Source organism: Nomascus leucogenys, chromosome 2, assembly GCF_006542625.1.
Source record: "Nomascus leucogenys isolate Asia chromosome 2, Asia_NLE_v1, whole genome shotgun sequence".
NCBI lineage: Eukaryota > Metazoa > Chordata > Mammalia > Primates > Hylobatidae > Nomascus > Nomascus leucogenys.
The window spans coordinates 84,550,885-84,560,960 of record NC_044382.1 but is presented as its reverse complement, the minus strand read 5'-3'; the positions used below and the strand labels follow the sequence as shown (position 1 = coordinate 84,560,960).

Here is a 10,076-nt window from a genome sequence, read left to right as displayed (position 1 = left end):
GAAAGCATCATCATTTTTTCATTGAAGAGTCTAAGCTCTCTTTTTAAAAGTTAACTGACCATCTATATGATGATTTATTTCTGGACTCTTCTATCCATTGGTCTATATGTCAGTTCTCATTCTAGTACCAAACTGTTCTGATTACTGTAGCTTTGTAGTAAGTTTTGAAATCAGGAACTGTGCATCCTCCAAATTTTGTTCCTTTTTCTTTTTCAAAATTGTTTTGGTTATTCAGAGTCCTTTGAGAGTCCATAAGAGTTTAAAGATGGGTTTTTCTATGTCTTCAAAATAGCACTATTAGGGACAGGGCAAATAACTGCGGCTCTCTGGGAACACTGAAGCTCACACCATGTCAAGGCACAAGCTGGTAAAACCCCAGCACATCAACTTGGACGAGGACCAGGGTGAGCACCAGCCACAGCAGCTGACCCTAGCGTTTGCAGATGTGGCCCCAGTGGCGCTGGTGCCAGGGAGCTGGGGCTGCTGTAACAAACAACCACAAACTGGATGGCTTAAAACAACAGAAATTTATTCTGTCACCATTCTGAGGGCAGACGTCCAAACTTTAGGTGCTCCAGTGAACCACCCAGGGAATCACGATGATAAAGTGGCTTCATTGGGCGGAAACACACAAATGTGAGAAATGTTGTGTGGAGTTCTTCAGCATCTTTGAGTTCTTAGAACATAAGAAAAATTGCACTCAAAATCCACCTGTTGTGTTGTCATCATGAATGACAGCAAGGGGCCAGTGCCTTCAGGAGACTTCTCCGGAGCTGTTCTGAGCCACCAGCCACTTAGTTCAAGCAGTAAGGATGGTCACAGGAAGAATGGTGGCAGCCTAGGGAGCATGAAGGAGAAGCTGGGTGTGGAGTCTGTGGTGCACTTAAAAACAGAGATGGCCCTGCCACCCACACCCCAGAAGATAAGCTATTTACTTAAAGGCAAAGTGGCCAACACTATGTGAGCCTGCAGGCAATACAGGGCACCAAAGTGGCAATGAATCAGTGGAGCTTAGATGCATTGCAAGCCTCCGTGACCAGTAACAACAGCATCCCATGGGTCCTCAAGCAGATCCTGTGTCGGCAGCAGCAGCAGCTACGGTAGATTCAGCTCACCAAGCAGGTCTTTATCCAGGCGGACATGTGGACCTTACACGCCTTCCACTCAGGTGGGGAAGGGGCCAACACGCCGAAGGCTTTATGCAGCCACCTGTCCCAGCAGGTTTCTGCAGCTGTGGCTTTGCTCAGCCCAAAAGCTGGAAGCCAAGGTCTGTCTCTGGATGCCTCGAAACAAGCCATACTACCTCACACCAACATCCTTTTCACCACTAGTTCTCCATCCCCAGGGCTGATGCCCTTTGCTGTGAAGCTGGATGGGACCAGGTGAACCAAATGTAATGTCCCACCTCTTGAGTGCTTTGCTTTCTCAGACCCCCGGATTGGTGCACTTCCAAAGTCCTTTCTCCACTGGGGCACTTGACCCACCCAAGAAAGGGAAGGGGAAGCCACTGAACATCTCCTCAGTGGATGTCAAACCCAAAGATGAGGTGATCCTCTACAAGGACAAGTGTAAGTACTGTAGCAAGATTTTTCGAGACTGATAGCTCCTTGCAGATCCACCTCCACTTCCACATGGGAAGAGAGACCCTTTGTGTGCTCTGTCTGTGATAACTGCTTCACCACCAAGGGCAACCTCAAGGTGTACATTCACCAATATCCCCAGGTGAAGGCAAACCCTCAGCTCTTTGCTGAGCTCTAGGACAAAATGGTGGTAGGCAATGACATCCCCTGTGCACTCTTTGTACGTCAATAGATGAACTGAGTCTCTCTTTAGCCAGAAAACCTGTTCTTGTAATCCCCTCTGTAGGGCTACCTCAAAAGCTCTGTTCGGGGCCTAACCCCAAGGCCTCACAGGTGACCCATTGCCCAGTGACCTGTAGTCCACACTTCCTGGCATGGGGCCAAACCATAATTCCCCAAGGGTTGGTGGCTTCCAAGAAAGTGGGACCCCTGAACCAAGGTCAGAGACCCTGAAATTGCAGCAGCTGGTGGAGTACATCGACATGACCACCACTGACCCCAACAAATGCCTCATTTGCCACCAAATATTAAGCTGCTAAAGCTCCCTTTAAATGCATTGCTACATCCACACTCCGGAGACACCATTCCAGTGTAAGATCTGTGGCTGAGCTTTTTCTACCAAAGGCAACCCTTAAGACACACTGGGGTTCACCAACCCAACATGTCCATAAAGGTGCAGCATCTGTGCCTTTTCTATCAGAAGAAGTTCACCGGTGCTGTGATGTTGCGGCAGCATATTCAGATGGACCTGGTGAGTCAGATTCCCAACCTTCCCCTGCCAGAGAATTCCTGTGACTTTATGGGTCCTGAGCCAATGACGGTGGATGAGAATGGCAGCACCAGTGCCGTGTGCCATGATGATGTTTTTGAAAGCACCAGTGTAGATAAAGTCAGCTCCCAGAGGCCTCTAGTAGCTCCTCAAAGGTCCCTGTGCCTCTTCCCAGCATGTAGTAGGCATCATCCACACCAGGGTTCACCAAGATGGGTTCCTTAGATGCCCTGGGAAAAGTGGGCCCTGCCTCTTTTGGCCTGCACCACCAGAGCAGCAGAGAAAACAGTTCCATGAAGAGCAATAGCTTGACCAATGACTGGTCCTCACTGATGGGAGACCAGGAGTATCAGAGCTGAAGTCCAGACATCATGGAAGCCACATCCTTTCAGGTACTCTCCCCGGTCAATGGCCAAGCAGAAAGGATCAGTCAAAGTCTCCTGATGCTGGGGACAAAGCAGAAAGCTCTGAAAACAGCCCTACTAAGATAGAAGGTTGGAGCCGTCTCACTTCAACGTTTATCCGAGCTCAGTCAATCTATGTCAAAGTTGAAGTCCCTGGCACATTTGTTGAACCCTCCACATTGTCCCCGGGGATGACCCCTTTGTCAGAGGCCTAGCCATGCCAACAGGCCAAGCAACACAGCTGCACGTGGTGTGGGAAGAACTTCTCACCCATTAGCTTTCTTTAGATTCACGAGCAGACTCACACTGGAGAGAAGCCTTTTGCATGCAACATTTGTGGGTAAGCTTTTACCACCAAAGGCAACTGGAAGGTCCACTATGTGACACAGCATGCCATGGTAGGAAGCCGGCTATTGAGAACACCATAGCTCTGTTAGGTACGGATGGAAAGAGTCTAAAATATTTCCCAGGGAAATCCTGGCCACTTCAGTGAACATGGGCCCTGTTGTGTGGAACCAGGACACCAGCACGCTCAATGGTGGTCTGGCCAAGAAGACCAATGAGATCTCTGTGATCCAGAGTGGCGGTGTTCCTACCCTCCTGGTTTCCTTGGGAGTCAGCTTCAATATAAATAATGCCACTGTCTCCAACGTGGATGGCTTCCAATTAGGTATCAGTGCAGATATGGAAAAAGCAGGTGCTACTAGGAGCATTCCCAAATACCAGTTTCCTCACTTCCTGGAAGAAGATGAGCTTGTGGTCAGCCAAACTCAAGGAGAACTTGCATGGAAGGGGAAATACAAACAGAGTGAAATCTCTAGAATCTGCTCTTTTTAATAAGAACTCATCTCCTGGCCAGATGCGGTGGCTCAAGCCTGTAATCCCAGCACTTTGGGAGACCGAGGCAGGTAGATCATGAGGTCAAGAGATCAAGACCATCCTGGCCAACATGGTGAAACCCTGTCTCTATTAAAAATACAAAAATTAGCTGGGCGTGGTGGCGAGGGCCTGTAATACCAGCTACTCGGGAGGCTGAGTCAGGAGAATCATTTGAACCTGAGAGGTAGAGGTTGCAGTGAGACGAGATCGCCACTGCACTCCACCCTGGTGACAGAGCAAGACTCCGTCTCAAAAAGAAAAAAAGAAAAAAAAGAAAAAAAAAAGAACTCATCGCCTGTTTTCTTTTTCTTACTGGTATGAAAATGATGTTTATCAGGGTTATGACCACAATCTCAGGCAAGTCCTACAATCATGATTGTTGCTATGCTGCTTTGCAAAAAATGAAAAAAAAAAACACACCCAAACAAGTACAGACTAAAATTCTTTTTTTAAATTTTGGAAAGAAGTGGGTCTTGCAAAGTAGCTTTGTTACTTGTGACAAACTGTATACATAGAATCTTTGTACAACCTAGAGTGACTTTTTCCAAAGACTGTTATCTATTTCAAGGTAGAACTGTTGGACCTTATTGAACCACAGTGGAAAAGACAGCTAACTACTTAGCCTGTTGAAGAGAGGGGTATGGATACTTCCCTAGTAACTGATGTGGGTAAAAGGACAAGGTCTTTCATCTATTTAGGTACCTGTTTTATATGTCCCCAACCCTGTCTCCATCTTTTCGTTTGTTTGTTTGAATGTACTTAAAAAACAGCAGCAAAAACCTAAGGTTGTGGAATTATAAAATTGCTCCAGCCTTAGAACCTTAAGTGGGATGCCCTCATATCGACTTTTATTCCTAGGCACATAAAAACACTAATCCTTAAAATGGTATAGCGATGCAAACTGATTTTCGTGTTTTGATTGGATATGTCACAACTTTGCTGAATTTATTTATTAGCTTCAGTATTTGTGTTTGGAATATTTAGGGTTTTCTACATATGAGATCATGTTATATGTGAACAGTTATTTCTTCCTTTCCAATTTGGATGCCTTTTATTTTGCTTTCCTAATTGTGAATCAATGTCTGTGTGGCTGCTTATTTAGATACAGCTCAGTTGGCCTGAGAGTGCCAGTGTCCTCGCCACATCTCCCAGATGCCTTTGTCTTCCTGAACCCCAGAAGATGTGGGCCCTTGAGTGGGGAATCTCAGGTGACTTAATTTAGTTTGCCAGTGCCTACTCTATTGGAGAACTAGGTTTTCATTCTTGAGAAGAAACTCATGGAAGCACATTTTCTATTACGAGTTCACATACTAATTTTTTTGTTTAATTTCCTTAGTGTGACTTATGCCAAGTAATTACGAAGATTTTTTTTCCTTGAATATTTCATGAAGGCTACAAAGTTGGGACAGACAAGTCCTGGGTGTGAAAGCTTTAATTTATCTACCTCATTTATTTTTCATTTTGTGTAGCCATAGTGTCTGTTTTCCTATTTTAAGACCACTGAAGTATTCCCAGGCCCTGTCATAAACCTAAAAGTTGATGTATTGGTGGGAAAAAATGGACGTTCAAGATGTTTTTGTGACTCCTGTTTTTGTAATCTTTTGCACATGTAACAATATTGAGCAAATGAAACATTGCTCTAGGCTGGGTGTGGTGGCTCACATCTGTAATCCCAGCGCTTTGGGAGACTGAAGCAGAGGATCACTTGAGTCCAGGGGTTCAAGACCAGCCTGGGCAACATGGAGAGACCTTGTCTCTACAAATAATAAAAAATTAGCTGGAGGTGATGTGCATCTATGGCCCCAGCTACTCAGGAGGCTGAGGTGGGAGGATCACTAGAGCCTGGGAAGTCGAGGCTGCAGTGAGCCATGATGGCACCACTGCACTCCAGCCTGGGCAGTAGAGTGATACTCCGTCTCCATAAAACAAAGCAAAACAAAGCAAAGAAGCATTGCTCTAATGATTTAATGAGAAAGGAGAATGATAGATTCTAACTTCTGGGAGGGAAGTCTTTCCCCTGTCTGTGGAAGGCCCTGATTGAAATGTGGATCCAAGACTGTTAGCCAAAATCTTGTCTGTTAGTTATTGCACCTGACTTGAGGATTCCTTACCACTTTTTTTTTGCCAAGTTGTACCTTTCCTTCTGGAATTGTAAATGAGCACAGTGATAGTACCTGTTTACGCTGTGAAGTGGATACTGTTACAGAGAACATACCAGGGCTTTCTCACTAGCTAATAATGCCCTCGTGAATATGTGATCTACAGAGAAACCCCTATAGTTGTACCTGCTGATGCTGTCTGTCTGTTGGAAAATAAATTTTGAATGTTTATTCCTTCCCCTAAAAAACACTTCTAGGACTTTTGTAAGGATAGCATTGAACCTGTAGATTGCTTTGGGTAGTATTGTCATCTTAACAATATTAATTCTTCCAATCCATGAACATACGATTTCTTTGCACCTACTTATGTCTTCTTTAATTTCTTTTAGCAGTGTTTTGTAATTTTCAGCATACAAATCTCTCTACTCTTTGGTTAAGTTTATTCCTAAACATTTATTCTTTTTTGATGCTATTTTAAGTGGAATTGTTTTCTTAATTTCATTTTTAGATTGTTCATTGCTAGTGTATAGAGATGCAAACTGATTTTCATGTTTTGATTGGATATCTCACAACTTTGCTGAATTTATTTATTAGCTTCAATTTTTGTGTGTGGAATATTCAGGGTTTTCTACATATGAGATCATGTTATATGTGAACAGTTACTTCTTCCTTTCCAATTTGGGTGCCTTTTATTTTGCTTTCCTAATTGCTCTGGCTAGAACTTCCAATACTATGTTGAATACAAATGGTGAAATCTGGCATCCTTGTCTGTTTCTAACCTTAGGGGAAAAGCTTTCAGTCTCTCACCATTAAGTGTGCTGTTTCCCATTGGTTTTTTATATACGCATCCATTTGACTAAGGGGTAACGGGTGTTACGTGTGTCCAGGGGTGAAGATCAGCATTTCTACCACTGTGTCTCAGCAGAGCAATAGCAGTGGCGTGGACTAACTGGGCATCTTATTACGTCCAGCTAACCTGGGGTGTTGGCCACATCTGCGCATAACCCAAACTTCTTAGGGGTGGCCAAGGTTTCCAGAGAGAGGCTTCCCAGGCCCATAGAAACACTGATCCTTAAAATTTTATCATTCTGAAATGCAAGCACATTTTTACATTTCAACAAATAATTTGTATCTCCTCTTAATTGCCATATGATTTTTTAAATGTCGCAAAGACCGTTTTACATTTAAGGGAGACCTGCAGGCTTCAACTCTATTAGGAAGTATATGGTGACAAAGGAAAAAAGAACTTCTCCATATATAGATGTATTTGTTTGGGGGCTTTCAGCCCCTCCCCACAAAGCGATGGTCCAGGAGCCCCTTATTGAGATAGCAAATAGTAGTAGCAGTGAATACAGCAAACAGTCATGTAGGTGGCACCTGAAAGACCGAAGTTTAAAAAATATGAAGCAGGACCGTCTGTTACTATGAGACAAATGCATCAGTCTATCTTATCTGGATGCCGCTGAACATTTGATTCATCTAACTCCTCTAGTTCGGAGTATCTAATCATCAGATGACCTTTGAATATTACTTGGCTGTTGACAGGGAGAGAAAATACTGGTCACATGGAGTTAGAGAAATCCAATCTGTGTGATAATGATTTTGCATTGAAAACAATTGAATTAACTTTTTGGTTTTAAACATTAATCTTGAGAACTTGGGTAATGTGAATCTGCAACTGAAAATGAATCCATTGTGGGTGTGCTGGCAAAATCAAGGATTGAATTTGCAAAGCTGAGGCTTGTATGTGGGACTGCAGGATAAGCACCAGGTAATTACTGGCTTTATCCAGACCTTCATGGGCACTGGCTGCGAGTGAGATGTATCCAGATGGGAGATCTCTGAGGGAACAGCTGGATCCTGGTACAATGTAGAAAGCCATTTATGCCTTTCAATGCATTTTTGTTTGTTTGTTTTTGTTTTTGAAACAGAGCCTTGCTCTCTGGTCCAGGCAAGAGTGCAGTGGCGTGATCTCGGCTCAGTACAACCTCTACCTCTTGGGTTCAAGCCATTCTCTTGCTTCAGCCTGTCAGGTAGCTGGGATTACAGGCGTGCGCCACCATACCTGGCTATTTTTTTGTGTTTTAGTAGAGATGGGGTTTCACCATGTTGGTCAGGCTGGTCTCAAACTCCTGGCCTCAAGCAATCTGCCTGCCTCGGCCTCCGAAAGTGCTGGGATAACAGGCATGAGCCACTGCGCCCGGTCCATTCAATCCATTTTTCAAGTAACTGCTAATGTCTCCTAATCCCTCCTCCCCAAAATAACAAATAATAAACTCACTATACAAAATTCTGGGCCAGGCATGGTGGCTCATGCCTGTAATCCCAGCACTTTGGGAGGACAAGACGGGTGGATTACCTGAGGTCAGGAGTTCGATACCAGCCTGGCTAACATGGTGAAACCCTGTCTCTACTAAAAATACAAAAAAAATTAGCCGTGCATGGTGGCACACACCCGTAATCCCAGCTACTCAGGAGGCTGAGGCAGGAGAATTGCTGGAACCTGGGAGGCGGAGGTTGCAGTGAACCAAGATTGTGCCATTGTACTCTAGCCTGGGTGACAGTGAGACTCCATCTCAAAAATAAATAAATAAACAAATAAATAAATATAAAAAATTCTGACATATTTAATGATTCAGGATATTTACATGATTTGGGGAAGCTAAGACAGAGTGATCAATTCCACTTGGGTGGAAATTTATCTGGCTTTCTTCAAGTCTAGATACATTTCTCTGTTTACCGTATTAGCGGGGTTACAAATGAACAACCTTCAAGATTTTTCCCAGCCCTTTCCTCCCCTCTTCTCTCCTCCCCTCCCCATCTTTCATCTCCTCTCCCTTCCCTTTCTCCCCTTCTCTCTCCTTCCTTCCCCTTCCCTCCTCTTTCTTCCGTCCTTTCCTTTCTTCTTTTCTCTCTCTTTTGTTTCCCTCCACAAATGAGTACGTGCTTTGTATTAGATCCTGTGCTAGTGGCAAGGGATAAACAATGAAGATAGCCACTAACGTCTTAGACTGTACAACCCAGTGAGGAGTAAGGGGGTGATACAGAGGAGTAGTACTACTGACCATTGCTAATGTTTATTGAGCAAGTTCTGTGTACCAGGTACTATTCCAAGAGCTTTATATGTTTTGATTCGTCTAACCCTTACAACACCCCGATGAGAAAGGTATTAGTTTTATCTAGTTTATAAAGAGACTGAAGCACAGAGAGGTTAAGTAACTTGCCTGAGGTCACACAGCTAGGAAATAGATGCTCTTGGACTGGAACTCCAGCAGTCTGTTTCTTGAATCCACACTCTTAAACCCTAACCATATACAGCATGAAAAGGACCAGAAGAGGAGAAATGCAGGGTTCTGTGGGATCTTGGAAGACAGGCACCTTTGTGGTGCCTCTTGGGGTGATGTGGTGCTATTGAGGATGATGACAAAGTGACTGGAGGAGAGAATGCCAGAAGTCACAGGCAAAAGACACAAGAACTTACTGGACAAGAGAAAACCTCATAGGATGGAGGCTTCCAAGTCCCCATGAAGATTAAGTGCTTACTCCGCTACTGATAATACCCTCTGAGAGGTGAGAATATCCCATCTGCTCCTCAGAGAAGCTTCCTTTGGCTATCATCATGGGCATCCTGGCCCCTCCTGATGGTTTGAGAGATGCTGCCCCATTGCTTGACTTTCTACCAAAGGCAAGTCCCAGGTGACACCCAGCACATTCTTGTGTGTTTACAATAGGGCAAGGTGAATTGCAGGGCAGTTTCCCTGGAACAATCCCCGCTCCTGCACCCCAGCAGAACCAAGCCTCATGCTGCATGAGGAACCTTCCTGCAACCCCTAATGCAATCTTCCTTCCTGGTGAGGAGGTGGGAGAAGGTGTCTAGAAGACATGCTCTCCGAAGGGTGATCTATTAGTCCATTCTCACGCTGCTATAAAGATATTACCCAACACTGAGTAACTTATAAACAAAGGAGGTTTAATTGGCTCACAGTTCCACATGGCTGGAGAAGCCTCAGGAAACTTACAATCATGGCGGAAGGGGAAGCAGGCATCTTGTTCCCAAGGCAGCAGGAGAGAGTGTGAGCACGTAGAAAAAAAACTACTATTTATAAAACCAACAGATCTCATGAGAATTCACTCACTATCCCAAGAACAACATAGGGAAAACCACCCCCATAATCCAATCACTTCCCTTCCTCAACACCTGGGAATTGCAGGTCCCTTCCTTGACACATGGGGATTACAATTTGAGATGAGATTTGGATGTGGACACAGAGCCAAACCATATGAGGTGAGTAGGAGTTTATATGTGATAGCAGTGGTAGGAAAGGGAAGAGACAGTGGGGACCAT

The 10,076-nt window shown here is 44.5% G+C and overlaps 1 pseudogene; it reads left to right on the top strand.

The window, feature by feature from the left end:
- Positions 1–349: 349 nt before the first annotated feature.
- LOC100604076 lies at positions 350–3,716 on the top strand (annotated as a pseudogene).
- Positions 3,717–10,076: the final 6,360 nt, after the last annotated feature.